Source organism: Oxyura jamaicensis, chromosome 2, assembly GCF_011077185.1.
Source record: "Oxyura jamaicensis isolate SHBP4307 breed ruddy duck chromosome 2, BPBGC_Ojam_1.0, whole genome shotgun sequence".
NCBI lineage: Eukaryota > Metazoa > Chordata > Aves > Anseriformes > Anatidae > Oxyura > Oxyura jamaicensis.
The window spans coordinates 150901453-150917522 of record NC_048894.1 but is presented as its reverse complement, the minus strand read 5'-3'; the positions used below and the strand labels follow the sequence as shown (position 1 = coordinate 150917522).

The following is a 16070-nucleotide window of genomic DNA, read 5'->3' as shown; positions in this document are numbered from 1 at the left end:
CAACAGCAAGTAGTAACTGTGTAACACTGATGTCCATTTTTTCAGAGCAGGAGGAGAGCAGAGGGTGGACCTTTCTAGCTGTAGGATGAGGGGTAGTCTGCACCATCACATTTCCAAGGAACTTTTCCTAGACTCCTTTAGGTGACTGACTGCTGATGATTCAACTGTCTTCAGAATAAGGAGATACCAAGAGATGATGCCGGAGGAAGAATTCACTCCCCCTGCCAGTGTTGAAGACTGTCTGTCTTCTTGCTACAAACTTTGTGGTTTTATTTTGCTTGAAAGAGCAACAAAGGAAAACACTTAGCAACATGTCAAAGCTTCAAACTCTTGAACTGTGTTTGCCACCCTTGAAAAGTCTCTGGAACACTCCTTGAGTGTCTGTTGTGTTTTTAACCAAAGCCAAATTTCTTGAGCACTTTTTTTCTCCCATGAACAGATTTTCTTCCTATTTTTCTTTGACTACATGATTGATTATGATAATCTTTTTTTTTTTTTTTTTTTTTTTCTGTGATGGTGGGGAGTCTCACTCAATCATTCTTTGACATTTTATTTATTTAATTTTTCAGTATGATATGAATCAAAATAAATTTTTTTATTGTAATCAAATCAAAGGTGTTTTTCTCTGTCCACACTTCATTCTGCTTCCCACAGTATTTCCATTAGCTCCTAGAACCTCCTGTGACACATAACATTGCAATGAAGCATAGTTCCATCTTCACTCTCATGACACACTTTCCTCTTCCACCCCTCATAATGAAGGAAACCATAAGAATCATGTTTACAAATCACTCCTCACTCCCAGAGTAAAGCTTAAAATAGCAAAACTTCAGATGAATTGAAGAGTCACACATTCTTCTGCAGATTTACCAATTCCATTTCCAATCCTAAATCCCACTAAGTGGCTTCCTAACCTGCAAGAAGATGCGTTTGGGTGTCTAACTCTGATTTGTGGTAAAGCTCACTTTTCAACCTTCTTAAGGTATCTCTGGGTCTTTTTTTCTGGCTGATCCCAGTCCTACTGCTACTTCCAGGAACTCTCAATAGCCACCTGGTCCATTCTCTCCAACTAATACTTTATTGCATTACTGTTGTTCAAACTTCATTGTTATTGGGTGCTCCCAAACAAGAAATATAATAGTAAATCTATCCCAGTAGGAGGAGATATGATGAGAGACTTGTGTTACAATTGGGCTGGTGAGAATGCTGATGTGAGCTTTTGTGAGAAGAAAGGTAGTCCTCCTTCTCCTCCTCTTCTCTTTAAGGAAAGACAAATTTTGAGCCACGCATGCTCTGAAAGGAGGGCTCTAAGAGTGCCTGACGAAGGGATCACATCCCTCAGGTGACAGTGGCAGAAGAACACATGCTTCGGACAGACAGAAAGCTTGTGGTCACAAGCATCATGCTGCTCAGCTTGTGGTAGGTCTAGGCCTCTCTGGAGAAAATCAAAATTTGTATGACTGGTCTCCTTATGAATCTATGCTGTACTTATGTTATATGCTAGGGAAGATAAGGTAGGCTCAGAAATCAGCAATTTATGAGGTGACTCGACTCACCTGTCCTCCAGGGCTGACAGGCCCTGTACTCATGGATGGCCTAGGCTGCCCTTCAGAAAAAGGCCATCTAGGAGTTTGACATCTTTGACATTACAAATACCCACACCTGCTCATCCGCATGGCCTTCACTTGGGGCACTCCACTGTAACTATTGTGGACCTCATAAGCTGCTCGGTTTCCTTATGGGCCATTTCCATTCATTGTTTAAGGGAATGAGTGGAGTACATGATTTAGCAGTGAAACCAATGCAAAGTCCAAATTCAGTCAACCTGTTTGCTTTGTTGTAGGAGCTCAAGAAGTCATCACAGGGCAGCTCCTGTGCAGCTATAGGCAGTAGTCTGATGGTCACAATAAGAGATGCTCTTCAGTGGGATCTTCAGAGGACCAAGTTCCCAGTTGCTTCACATTTTGTTTTTCAACCCAGGCTCTAAATGTACTACACCAGTGAGATACTAGCCACTGCTAGTGGATACAGCCCAGACACTATCACACTTGTTGAAATGAGTGGGAAGTGGAGTCACAGCACCCTGAGGGAAGGTGTGGCTATACCAGAAACTTCAGGCCTGGTTTCTACCCAGAGCTTCTATAACTAGGCTGAGTGCTAACCTGAGCTGGCTATCAAATTGGACTGTCCTTCACAGAGGCTCTTTGCCTTCCTACCTGTCACAGTTTACAGGAAATACAAAGAATTTGCTCTTCTATCATTCTCAACAAAGCAAAATAATACCATGGAACAACTTGCTGTGGTGGTTTTACTTGGGTGGGCAGCTTAGCTCTACCACAAGCACTCTCTCACACCCCCTCCTCAAAGAGGAATGGGGAGAAAATATGATGAAAATGGCTCAAAGGTTGAGATAAGGATGAAGAGATCACACAGTAATATAATTATCGTGACAGGCAAAAGAGACTCAGCATAGGGAGATAGTAAGATTTATTGCCTATTACTAACGAGTCAGAGAAGTGAGAAACAAAGGAAAGAAACCAAAAGCACCTTCCCCACCCCATCCGCCCTCTTCCACCTCCTCCCCCCAAGCGGTGCAGGGGAACGGGGGAAGGGGGGTTATGGTCAGTCTATAGAAATTCTTCTCTGCCACTCCTTCTTGGTCACTCTCATCCCCTGTGCTGTGGGGTCCCTCCCATGGGATGCAGTCCTTGCCAAATGGATCTGGTGTAGGCTTCCCACAGGCAGCAGCTCTTCAAGAACTGTTCCAGATATGGGTCTGTACCATGGGGTCCGTCCCTTGAGAGCAAACTGCTCCAACCTGGGTCCCCCATGGGCAGAAGCTCCTGCCAGGTCACCTGCTGCGTGGTCTCCTCTCCACGGGCTGCAGGTCCGGCCCGGAATCTGCTCCGGCAGGGGTCTTCCACAGGCCGCAGTCTCCATTGGTTCAGGTCCACCTGCTCCACCGTGGTCTCCTCCACAGGCTGCAGTGTGGAACCCTGCTCCACCATGGTACTCCATGGGCTGCAAGGGGACATCCTGCTTCACCATGGTCCTCACCACAGGCTGCAGGGGACTTATGCTTCGGCGCCTGGAGCACCTCTCCCCCTCCTTCACTGACCTTGGTGCCTGCAAGGCTGTTCCTCACTCCTCTCACTCTCCCAGCTGCTGTGTGGCGCAGCATTTTTTTTTCCCTGTCTTAAATCTGCTCTCAGAGAGGCACAAAACAGCATCACTTATTGGCTCAGCTCTGGTCAGCAGTGGGGCCCTTACCAAACATGGGGCAGCTTCTAGATCCTTCTCACAGAAGCCACCCCTATGGCCCCCTGCTACCAAAACCTTGCCACATAAACCCACTACACTTGCTCTTCAAAACCATTTTGCACTTTACTTCATGTCCACACAAAAGTACACTGAAATGCAGCTTCCAGGTCTAAAATGATTTTGTCAGGAAGATAATTTGAATAAAACTACAATCTAAAGACCTCAGGGAGCAGTAAGATATTCAGCAGCAACAACAGCAACATCCAGACAGATGGACCAACAACAGGACTTGGACAAAGGACTTTGCTTATACAATCAACTAAAGAAACAAGAATCCACAAGGGGACAATATGGCTCCAGTTCATGGCATGGGTTTCTCTGATGGCTCATATTCAGGATAGCAATTAAATTCGACAGATGAAAAGGCAAGGAGTCCCTAGCCACCTTTAAAATCTCCGTTTGCACTTGTCTTTCCTACAGACTTTGAGTGAGCAGATCTCATTACATTTTGTTATCTTCAGGCAATGTGATCTAAAATGTGGTTCACACCATTGAAAGTTCTCCAAGGTTAAGTTCTTTTATGCAGAGGTAAATCTCAGTGTTTTTAGATTAATTTTCTCCTATAGGAATAAAGTAGCATGATTTTTATCCTTTATTTTTTAAGGCAAATTTGGCTGGCAGATTATAAATATATTGGACTTTGGCCAGACCTGTGACTCTAACACTCCTGCTAAGACAGTACATTTCCCAAAACTGTTACTTTTTCTACATAAGCAGATACTCCAGTGTTACACAGCAGGCCAATAGCTGCACTCTCAGCTGCCTCCCTGTCCACCCAGATGCAAAATCAGTAAGAAAAGCACCTGGTCTATGCAACACCATGATGTTCCTCCAAAGAGTCCCCAACCAAGACCACACATCAAGTATTACATCAAGGAACCCCTTATAGTAGTTTCTGTGTTTGATGTAACACATCCTCATGCTCAGATACCAGAGGGTGTATAGGGGTGAGCCAGGTCCCCAAGAAGCTGATGCAGCATCAAGTTTCTAGCACCAAGTGTGGTGGTGGAGTCACAGGCACGGTCATGGGAGTGACTGATGACGAGTGGTTCGTCACTGGGGACTTTGGACAGTTGTCCGTGGGGAGAAGCTCTGCAGGATGACAGGCTTTGCTATTTGAGGTTTGATTTGTATAGGTAGACATTGAAATAAACAGAAGCAAAGGTCAAGATAGGCTAAATAAAAATAGATCTTTAGAAAACCATAGAAAACCAGTAGATCTTTAGAAAACCATTGGAAACAAAAGTTTTTTCACCATTTGGTCAGCCAAAGTAGGTGGTACAAAACTTGGTACAAAACTACCAAGCTAACTAAGTTACTGGTTGTTCCCAACTACGTATTCCACAGATAACCCACTGGGATGAGGTGAAATAACTACTCACCACTAGCAGGAATGATGTGATCCAAATTGAAAAAACAAACAAACAAACAAAAAAAAACTAGGAGTTTCATCAGGAGGAGTGTGGCTGGGTGCACTTCGCTGAAGCACCTCTGAACTTGCAGTGAAATAATTGGAGGCAGTTTAATTATTGGAATAATTTTTAAACCACCATTTCTGACAGCCAGGGGCAATGACAAATCACAGTTTAGTGTGGCTGTGCATGGTGTTTGTTTCCATCCCTGTATTGGTACAACACCTCCTTCCCCAAAGGTGTGTGCCAGACCACCAGTCATAGTCCCCTCCATGGTGATTCCATGGCTTGCAAGGCTGGCCCACAGCTACAGGACTTTACAGCTCAGCACAGAGATCCAGCAGATGTAAGTAAATAAAGCCAGAATGATGTTTTTATTTCCTATAATAAGCAAAGGAACGGGAAACATCAGCATGCATGCAGATTAATGGGTCTCCAAGCAGTGAGATGTGATTAACTCACTTCAGTCAGAGCTGGGGATCTCAGTGCCTCATTAGCTCTTTCATTAATGGTTACAACTAATATCTGATTAGTGTCTCAGCTTAGCCAGTAATGAGTTTTCCATCTTAATGACAGAGTTTTCCACTGGGTGATGGTGAAAGAGAGGAAAGGAGCCCTCTGATTACTGTGCTCATGGAGCATCCCAATATTGTCTTCACCAACACATATGTCCTCCCTTTGCCCATGTAAATGTCCCCATACATTGGCACAGGCACGTGTGTGATATGCTAAGAGCATTCCAGATCCCTAAAAAATAAATCAGCCCAAACTGAAGGACAGTAGGAGGGATGGTGTCAGCAGGTACCACCTTCCTCCCTGGGCTAATGAGGGGCCAGAAGGGACCGGTGATGCACAGAGAAGGACAAAGCAACACTGGATAGAGATATGAAGCAATAGCTGCTTTCATATGCAATGTTTCACAGTGTAGTGATCTGTTTTCCAGAAGATTTTAATAATTTCCCCACTAGAGAGTGCTGTTTTCCTGTTCCCAGGAGTTACCGGGCGGCTCCTGGAGCACACAGTTCTCCGGTACCAGCGTGTTGTTTCACAGGCTCAGAGCCTTTTCCCTCCTGATGGCATTTACACATCTGCAAGGCTTAAGATTTATTTACTAGATGTGTATGTTCTGCTCCCTGGAAAACACCTCTCTGGGAGATGAATTCAGGAGCCCACTGGCAATGAAACAGATAGGGGAACATCAGGTGGGAGAAGTCCTGCAAGGCCTCGCACTGAGGGTTTATGTCAGTGCTGTTATTCATGCAGCTTTTCTTTTGTGCTTTCAGAGGGGACAGCACTCTCAGCTATGCGTTTGTTGTCTTTTGTACTGAACCTTTAGAAATAGTTGAAATAGTTGTCAGTGAAAAAAAAAAAAAAAAAAAAAAAAAAAGATTTTTTTTTCTTTTGAAACTTAATTCCCTGACCAGGGACAAATATTTGGCATGCCTGGCTCTGTGGCATTGCTCAAATCTTTTTAGTTGGGGATGTAAAAGGCTGTAGTGATATAAATTAAAATGTCCTCTGTGGACCATAAATGCAGGTCACTTGTTTCTATCAGGACTTGCACGTTATGCTACCAATATAATCAACTTTTGTAGTTTGGAATTTTTTTTTGTTCTCAGCCACAGGACCCAGTTGTTAAACAAGAGGCAAATATATTGCAAAAAGCAATCAATGCCACAAATTAATTAGCTGGGTTCAGTGAAAGCAGAAGTCCCATCTGCCTGTGGACTGCCAACAGCGCGTGTGCTCACGCCTCAACCATGCCCCAGAGCCGAAGTGCTTAAAGTCAGATTTGATGGGGTTTGGAGCAAACTCATTTGTGAGAGATGTCCCTGCCCATGCAACCAAACTCCTCTATGATCCTATGATTACAGCTCAATGCAAAACTGACCAGCCTGGCTTGTGGATGCTCACTGTTGCCTTGCTCAGCTTTCGTTTTTTTTCAGAGATGTGGCAGCTCATCCTCACTTGTAGCAGGCAGCCCCTGAGTAGAAAAATCCCAGACCATGTAGGGAGAGGATATGCTGAGCTTTTGTAGTGGTGGGACTTTTCCCTTCCGAGTGCATTGAGAATAATCCTGCCCTGGGTAGCATTTAGGGGTAGTTGGGGTGTGTTATGTTGACTCTGCTCACCTACACTTGGAAGAGTAAGGCTGTATTTTTTACCCAAGCTTCCTTCATGAAAACAGAAAGAGCAGTAAGGCTCAGCCCACCAATTCTAGACCCTGAATAGCCCCAAATTAATCCCTGTGACTACATCAGCACTGCTGATGCCTGGTGTCCTGGATGCAGTCTCACCTGTACTGCTGAGGACTTGTTCTCTCCAGCTGACTGATCCTGCCCGCACTGCTTAGCACTGAACCTTGCACCTCCTGTATGTCTCAAGTGCTGTACCTATGACCTAAAAAGGAATTATCACCAAAAAGTTATGTAAGAGTATGAGAAAAAATGTCGGAGTGTTGCATCAGCCTGATCAGATTGGGATTTCTATTGGAAAAAGCTGAATGTTTGTATTTTGTTCCCAGAGGAGGCATGAAGGGAGTGCTGGAGAGTGCACAGAGTACTCTGGCAGCTGGCATTTAACAGCATGCATGTCTGGGGGAGATGGTCATATATAGAAATACACAGAAATAAATTTAGGATATAATAAAGTATGTCAAGTACCATACTTGAGACTGAGAGCACAAGTGTACCATGGAGCACGTCTGTACAGCTGAATGTCTTAAAAATACTGGGTGGTTTTATCCATGCCAGCAGCATTTGTCTGTTGATTTGCAAGGCTGGAACTGTTTCTGGGCAGGCTGCCTGTCCAGGAGTGGAAAGGCTCTGGTGAACGAGTTGCAGTTGCAGAGTTTTTAACAGAAGAAAGGAAGACATTTGCAAAGTGTCCCTGGCATCTAGCTGTTTTGAAAGAGATGGTATTTTGCAGAAAGAGCAGAAATGTTCTTACAACAGCAGAATTTGCCTTGAGCATGGTACAGCTTTAACTCTTTCAGGTATTTGCTTCTTTTGGTTACAGCCCCCTTCGGACCCTCCTCTCATGTGCTATCATACAACACACCCAAACCAACGCTTAACCCAAACAAACTCATCAGCTCTGCAAACCTGCTTTGTGCATAAATGTTATTACACAGCAGGTTATTAGTTGGCCAACTTCTCAGTGGATGTGCATCAGCCCTTCCCAGAGGTCAAAGCAATCACATCAATTCACATCAGTTTACACCAGTAAAACTCATATCACTTATATAACGTGCAGAAGGGCCACATTCCTCTAAAATGATAGAGGAAATAATGCATTTCCTCCTTATTGCTATAGCAGGAGCATCCAGGAGTCTCAGTAAGGTAGACATATAGAAAGACATATATACACATTTATGCATGTCAAATGTCCACCTCTCCTCTGGTTTCAGATTTATTTATTTATTTATTTATTTAATATGTTGTGCTAATCCTGGTTTTCTCCCTTCCAAAACTCTAGGATTTGTGGAAGGCTTTTAGGAGCTAGAGAAAAATCAAAAGCACCTGCTTTTCAATGTAGCTAAAAGCACTGAGGCAAAGTGAAAATTTTCCTTGGAAAGATTAATCATTTCTGAAGTCCCATTCCATTTTGAAGGAATCCTCAGCTATGAAGGAAGAGTACAGCAAGGCTGCTTTAGCACAGGTTGCAGAGATTTCATGCTACAATAAGTCATTCTTGCCCTGTACATCAGGCATTAACCATTACCCAGACCATATTTCTAATTCTTACCTTGAGCAGACTGTGTCATGTTCACAGTTACAGATTCTTGGACCTGATATAGCACATGAAAACTTTGCTTTCAAGAAGCCCTCACCCCATAATGCAAACCCTCGTATTGAAAATTTGTATCGACAGCTCCATTGACATCAATCTAAAGCTGCTTATGTGAAGTTGGTCTGATCCTGTGTTGGCCTGAATTCAGTTTAGGACATGACACAGACTACTGAAGTCACTGGGAAATCTTTCCATTTTCTTTAGTGGGTATGGATTAGCACTGGAGGCGGTGTCTGTGCCAGCAAACAGAACAAATCACGGACTTTACCCTGACATCGGTGCTGCCAAATAGAGCACAGCTCGCATTCACCCAACTGGCTGCTTTTAGCCCCGTGTGCCAGGTACTGCCTGGTGGGGACGGTCCCTGGGCAGTGCCTTGCCTGGGCACGGTGCTGGCTGTCCCAAACCAGAGCTGATTAAGCATACGGGACAACTTTGGGGCAGGGCTTCGGTCTGTGCTTTGTTTTATTTATAATTATGGGCCCAACCTGAGACAGCACAAACCCAAATCCTGCCTGTGTGCTCCTGTGCAATAGGAAAAGTCACTCTGCAGCAGGCAGGTGAAGCCTCCCCCTTTTTTCTTGCCGTCATCAGCACCGTTCCTCCCCACACCACAGCAGGTGTCGGCCAGTTACTGTTAGCTTTGGCTCAGAGACGAGGTTTTGCATTTCTCCTCTTCTATACTAGCATGAGAGATGAAAATCAAAGCCCACGTGTGTTTGCTTTTCCACTGAAGAGTTGGACTGGAACAATAGAAAGCGATTTATGCTGGAAAATAATTGTAGAAAGAAAAAGACACCACAGACTCAGGCCCTACAAAACTGGGGGTGAATAAGGAAAGGGATTTCACAGGACACGGATCAGTGAAGCAGCTGATCCAGTTCAAAAGGCTGCCTGGTGTGTGGGTCTAGGTGCTGTACCAAAGGGCAGAAATGCCATTTCCTGCCTTTGTTCACTCTTGTCTACAGAAAGGATGGCCCCTTAGAAGATTGTTATTTTCATAGCACATTTAGCTGCAGTAAGATAGCCATAGACTGGCTTGGGGAATGGAGTAGAAGGGAGCTCAAGTCCCCCATCCTACACATGGCCCCAATTAACCCCATGGCCAGTACCAGCCTGACCTCAGGAGGAGGTGGCAGGTCCCCCATCCCCTCCCCATATCTCCTCTTCACCATCATCATGGTCAGCTCAGCCTGGCAGACCTGCAAGGTGACCTCGTCCCCAACCTTGGCTAGAGAGGAGGTAGTGACCTGAAAGCTGGAAAACACCCTGCTCCATTCCTGTCCCTTGGCTCCATGCAGTAGCCTCAGGAAAGGCTCTCGCTCATCAGTTTGTTATTGATCCACATCACTTACAGCAGTTGTAATTGCAGAGATGGGAGCTGCAATTAGAGCAGAGTGAACTGCATAACCTGTTACTCTGAGGTGGTGGTGATGACCACCTCATGAGGATGCACATTTCCCACACACAAGTGCACAGAGGTGATCCAGAGACCATGGGGTCAGGAACAGGATGCTCAGCATCTGATTTCCACTTTGCAAATCATGCCTGGGCAGAGGCCATGCCGTTTTCCTCACCCCACACCTTGGCAATCGGGTGTCCCACCACATTTCTCCTGGCCTGCACAGAACTGAGACATCCTCTGAACTGCTGAGGACTGACTGAAAGCCTGGTGTGCAGGACTGAGAACCTCTGACACTCAGCTGGCATCTGGACAAGAAGACCTTACTAATACACAAAGACCCTGCCACATAGTGCACCTCACTGAGCCTGAGAAGAGCTGGGCAGTCAGTGTATCCTGCTGTTCCGTGCTGGGTAAAAGCTAAAATAGCAGGTTTTAACCCCAAAATCTTATTGAAAAACAACAGCAAAAGATTTATTATTATTAAGAATAATAATTTATTTTAGATCCCCAGCCACACTACCACTCTGGAGCTTATTTTTTTCCCTTCCCATCCAAGCAGAGCCAGAGCTGGTGCAAGAGGGCAGGACTGTACTGCTGCAATTACAGCCAGGAAAGGGAGAGGTGAAAAATAGAGCAAGCCAAACCTGCCCCTGTCAACAGCTAAGAGACGTTAGATTGGATTCCCCATTTTGTGTAACTTCACCCTAAACAGTAAGGAGGAGGCTGTGCAGCTAGCTGCACATCCATAGCACTTGACACAAGTGCAAACAGCAGCAGCCAGTACTTGTGAGGAGCCTGAATCTCTTTTTCCTTGCCAAGTGCATGCTTGTACGCTCTGGCATGGCCATTCCAAGCACCTGTAGGGGCCAGCAATAACTAAGCTGGAGTATGGTCGCAAACCTAATTAATGGATTACATCGTCCTGCTTCCAGCAAAACCTCTCTGTGTCTTTATGGTCATGTACCAGAAGGGTAAACAAGGACACATGACATATGTACAGCCCTGTTTATCCTGCCCCTGACCTGCATTGTGGTCCTGATTCTAGACTCCTCTCTGCTAAAAGCTAATGAAATTCCATCATGTGTTTGTTCTGATTCCCCCCCCACACACACTCCTGCTCCCGTTTCTGAGATGTCCTGAAAATAATTCTGTTAGCAGGAAAATAAACAGGACATTACTCTTGATGGCTTTCAATTGTATTTTCTCTTTCCCTGATGTCAGCCCCTGGCAGAGGCGGGGGGGAAGAGGAACTCAGGGCCATCAGAGAAGTTTTTCTGGCACAGACAAGCAACCTGTGTGCTGCCAAACTCTTTGCTATTGTACAGCGTGCACCCTGCTGCTTGCCTGGGACCTGAATAATAGAGCCTTACTGTGAAACTGTTAAAGAAAAAAAAAACGAAGTTGAGCACAGCGAAGGCAGGTCAAGCAGCAGTGTGAGCTGGGACCAACAAACAGGCATTTTTGCCTTCTGTGTCAGCTAGTAGCAATGAACAAGGATGGGTATTTTTTAACGGTTGTTGTTTTTTGGGTTAGCATTGAGAAATATTAATGGAGACTGAGCAGAAGACAAAGCCCAAACCAGACTTGGATCCTTTCAGACTCCATTCACAGGGCAGCTTTTACACCTGGAGACACAGGTGGAGTTCCCTGGTGGCCCACGTTCCTGGTGACCACACATACACCTGGGCTCAATTAAGCATGGTCCATCATCCACACCTGGTCTGGGGCATCCTGGCTCCCACCAGCACTAGAAAGACTTCCTCTGCACCACAGGTGCATTCACACCATATCTTCAGGGGTTTCCCCACAAGCTTGCAAGAGCTCAGGACACACCATCTAGCCACTAGAAGGGTGAAGCAGCTTGTGGGGCTGTTCAGCTGAACCCCTAATTGCAGTGAAGATCACCACCTTCCTTCTCAGCCTTTTCTGCAGGTGGCAACCAGCGTGCTTTCCCTGCCACCCAAGTGGCAGGCTGCAATAACAAGTGACATCAAGAATGGCAGTGAGGGAGAGATGCTGTTCAAGGAGACACACCAGACGGCACGGAGCTGGTTGGGTGCAGAAGGGCAAGCAAGCTGCTCCAGATGGAAGAAGCAGAAGACATCTAAAATCACCCTTTGTCTTTCTAACTCACAGATGAGTATAAGCCTGTTTTGCATTCTGCCAAGCATACTGCACTGCTTTCACTGTGTTTGCTCCAAAGATGTGCGAGTCCTTTCCCCCCAAGACCTTAACCTAGACCATAAGCCTGGCCATGGTGTGCTGGGCCAAAGGCTCAGATGCCCCTGCATCCCATCTGTAATGAAAGTTCTGGAGCACATGCTTAAGGAGCAAGTTTATTCCTCCTCTTTCAACTTCTGGCAGTCAACACACTGAGGAGGATTCTATATTTCAGTCTGTCCTGTCCTACGTGTATTCTCTTGGGTTTTTTTGACTCATCCATGCATCAGCATTGCTGGCATCGAAACAGGTCTGAATTCTTCCCATCAATAGAGGGCAGTGCTGGCCTCATTGTCCCAGCACAGGACACGTGTTGCTTCTGAGATAAAGTGTAATATTTGTTATTAAAGGTTGAGGTCTTGGTTGAGGTCTTTTTGGCACAGCTCTGTGTTTTGGTCTCCTAGTAAACCAACTTAAGAACTGCTGGGGTTACAAAAGGCAGGAGTTAATCAGTAACTCAGATGTTTATCAACTGCACGTTTAACTATTTATTCCTCTCTTGTAATACCCACCTGTTTTTTATCTCCATTTAATGAGTAACTATTGGGAAGGGGATTAAATACACCTGTTCTCCCTACATATTGGGACTTTCCGGGGGTGGCCATTTTGATTGTAAGGAGCTGTACCCAAATTCATTGACACAGAAATGAAAACCCAAGTGTTTCAAGAGATAAAATAAATAAACCACCCCCTTAAAGATAAACCAGGTCCTCCTACAGCCTCATCTGGCACACTTCCAGCTTCACTGTCATTCTGCAGGCTTATTTCTCCATGTACACCCCAGCATGATTTTACCCCTGGTATGTTCTCTTAGCATCTCCTGTTGTCTATTCCTTCCCACCTGTTTTCATAGAACCACGGGAAAAAAAAAAAAAAAAAAAAAAAAAAAAAAAAATGACACAGGAGGGATCCTGGGAGTTCATTCTGTCCACAAATAATTCTTCCCTCTGCTCTATCCCAGTGCTTCCATTTACTGTGGGAGTAAGGAAGTAAATGTCTTTTGTTGTGCAGTACGCTTTGGATTAGGTGCTTCTGTAAGGGAAGGCTCAGGACTGCTGTTCCCAGTCTTGCCATTGCTACCTGTGGGAATGTGGGCAAGGCGACCACGGCTTGTTCATGTGTAGCCCGGAGCTATGTGTCTGCCTCTGAGCACTGCAATGGTCAATCAGCTGAGCATGAACTATTTTGACATCTATAAAAGGGTGTTATTAAGGCCATATAAAGTCTTACTATCTTCTTATGCAATTCTTCCTGTGCAAGGGACATGCTGATCTCTCTGTGCCCCTTTCCACCCTGTCACTTTGAATCCTTCTTCTGTTCCATGTCTCCCCCAGCCCTCGCTGCGTTTGGTTGCTTTCCTCTGTGTGTGTTCAAAATACAGCTCATAAAATGCCTGTTTTAAAGTTCATGGTGCCAAAGCTTTGTACGTTTTCATAATGCACTCTTCTCACTACTGATAATGGCATGCTCTCTGAGGTTTAACTCCTGTTTGCTCAGCAGAAGCCTGGTAGCTGCTTTCTTTAAGTCACTTCCAGCTTCTCAGTTAGGGCTCTCTGCCCCCAAAGCCTCCACTCACCCACACCATCTCCAACAGAGAGGTTGGCTGTGAAGATGGGCATCCTTAAAGCAAAAGCCATGGGCATGAAAGTAAAGAGGGCAGGAATATTTCTGCAGCCTTTGTTCCTGGTGGTGTTGGCTGAGCCTGAAAGCACACAGCTGGATGCCAGCAGCCCAGGCAGAGGTTAAAGGAGTGGTACCACGAGAGGAAGGATGGACTGATGGACATATTCTTCCTGTAAACTGAAAATGCCTGACCACAGACAGCCAGAAACAACAAACCTGGAACTCCACGGGACAAATTTTGTGGTTGCTTTTGAGAGAAGAGACTCTTTTGACCTAGCAATGTTGTTATTAACTTTTTGCTTCCTAGCACTGATTCTGAAATTCTCCTCTATCCCTGCAGCCTACGTTAAACACTAATTAAAACCACCTAGCACAAAAACAGCCCTAGGTTCAGAGTGCTATTTATTAAGCTCCTTAATGAGACAAGAGGAAGAAATATTTTTACGTTGTCAATTTTTATTAACACTGTCAGTTATATGCAGACAGCCTTGCCAGCTGCCTAGGTGAGGAGGGCAAAGGTAAACGGTAAACAAGAGGGAGAGATCTGGAAAAAAATAAAAATAAAAGGGGAGGGGAGGGGGAGTCAGTGATTTTCCATTTGGCATTTGCTGAAGGTAATAGTAACTTGGTCACAGAGAAATAAAGAACAAGCAGGGCTCAGTGCTCTGCAGCATGAACAGAAATGCTCCACAGAATCTGCCCAGAAAACCTGTGACTGCAGTGAGAGGCGATGGTAATTGCATGGCTTGGTCTTTCTGATTTTGTCTCATGCTGAGCAGCCAAATGCCATGCAAAGCTATTTGTCAGGTGTAAGAGCTTTGCTCTTAGAAAATGCAAAACTTCATATAAAAAGCCAAAGTCATCCCTAGCTGCAAAGTTTCTTCTGTACTTTCTGGGGATCACAGTAACCAGTCTTCTTCCGCAGCAAAGTTCTCAACTGTAAAATACTTTATTCTCTGAAGAGACATTGCCCAGATGTAAATGTATGGGCTCTCCAAGGTGTTAAACATTAAGCTGTCTGCTACCTCTTTTATCATATATTTACCAGAAGATCTGAATTTCTTGTGGTAGGAGACAGCAGAGAGCGTCTGCACATTTATCTGAGTGCAGCATTTTGTACACTTCTGACAGCAGCACACAGTTTCTTACAGAGCTGTACGTTCTCTAATTATATACCCAGATGGCACCTCTCTGAATGGAGGCATCCAGCCTTGAATCGGTAATTTCCTTCTTGTTTGCATGTGCCCAAAAGCATGCTGGAAGGCAGATCTATTGCCTTACCGTGGTGCAAGTGACTGCCTGCTGCTTTGGGCTGGTCCCTGGCAAAGGAGGCATGGGAAATACAAGACGGTGCCAAAGGCCAACAAGCACCACTGGCAGTGGGCCGGGAGGTGACCTGTTCAGGTCGGTCACCTCACGCCTGTGACAACAGAAGCGTCTGTCATTTGGTGGCAGGAGCTGAGGGTCTTGAGAAGTCCCTGGTGCCTACCTACAGCCCCAGCACAGAGTGCTTGCAGCCCCCATCCCAGGTGGCTGCTGCTGGTGGTTGTTTAACTGTGGAGGTTCCCAGGAGAAACCAAGAGGAGCAGGGCACACAGGGGAGAACCTAGGCTGAGGGCACAGAGAAACTCCAGGCTGCAGCTGTGAGAACCCTCATGTACCCAGACACCAACCATGTGGCATCAGCTTTCCTGACGGCAGGGAAAGGACAGTGGTACAGCCACCAAAATGCTGCCCTATTCACTGACCTTTAACAAGCTAGTGATGCCTTTGTACATGTCTATGTACATTCAACTAGTGCTTGTGCAATTGATTCACCTTTTCTCCTCAATTGCTGGATGATGTCATTACTTCTGGTGAGGACCTTCTGTCAAGTGACCGCAGGTGAGATAAACGTGTATTGACTGACACAAGTTGGAAAAAACTTCCTTTAGAGGCTGTGGTATTCCTTTTCCTGGGTTAGTAACCTGGAGGATGCTGTTAGCAGAGATAGGAGAGTGGATGAATGGCTGTAACAGCTGAGGGCCAGGATGGTATATTCCCTTTGTCTTAGTTTCCCACTTACCAAAAACGTCCTTTCATGTCCTTTCACCCATTCTGAAATCCTCTGGTAAGTGGCGTCTATGGCAAAATGAGGTGTTATGGGCACATATTACCTGCAAACCAGGACAGATGATTTGGCGTGTTTGGGAAGTTTTGCTTCATACTTTGCTACCTGAAAACAGGTGTTTTTTCTACCTGCATTTAAAGAAAAGGCATTCTCTTACAGGAAGAGTGAGGGTAAAAATAAAAATTAA

At 45.3% G+C, this 16070-nt stretch overlaps 2 long non-coding RNA genes across 2 annotated transcripts; one reads left to right on the top strand and one right to left on the bottom strand.

Moving 5' to 3' along the window:
• Positions 1-1252: 1252 nt before the first annotated feature.
• Positions 1253-8054, bottom strand: LOC118162262. The gene is made up of 3 exons (XR_004748361.1): positions 6625-8054; positions 5360-5480; positions 1253-1435 (listed from the first exon to the last, which is right to left on the bottom strand). It is a non-coding gene; the product is annotated as an uncharacterized LOC118162262 (long non-coding RNA).
• Positions 4818-14711, top strand: LOC118162263. The gene is made up of 2 exons (XR_004748362.1): positions 4818-5079; positions 10434-14711. It is a non-coding gene; the product is annotated as an uncharacterized LOC118162263 (long non-coding RNA).
• Positions 14712-16070: the final 1359 nt, after the last annotated feature.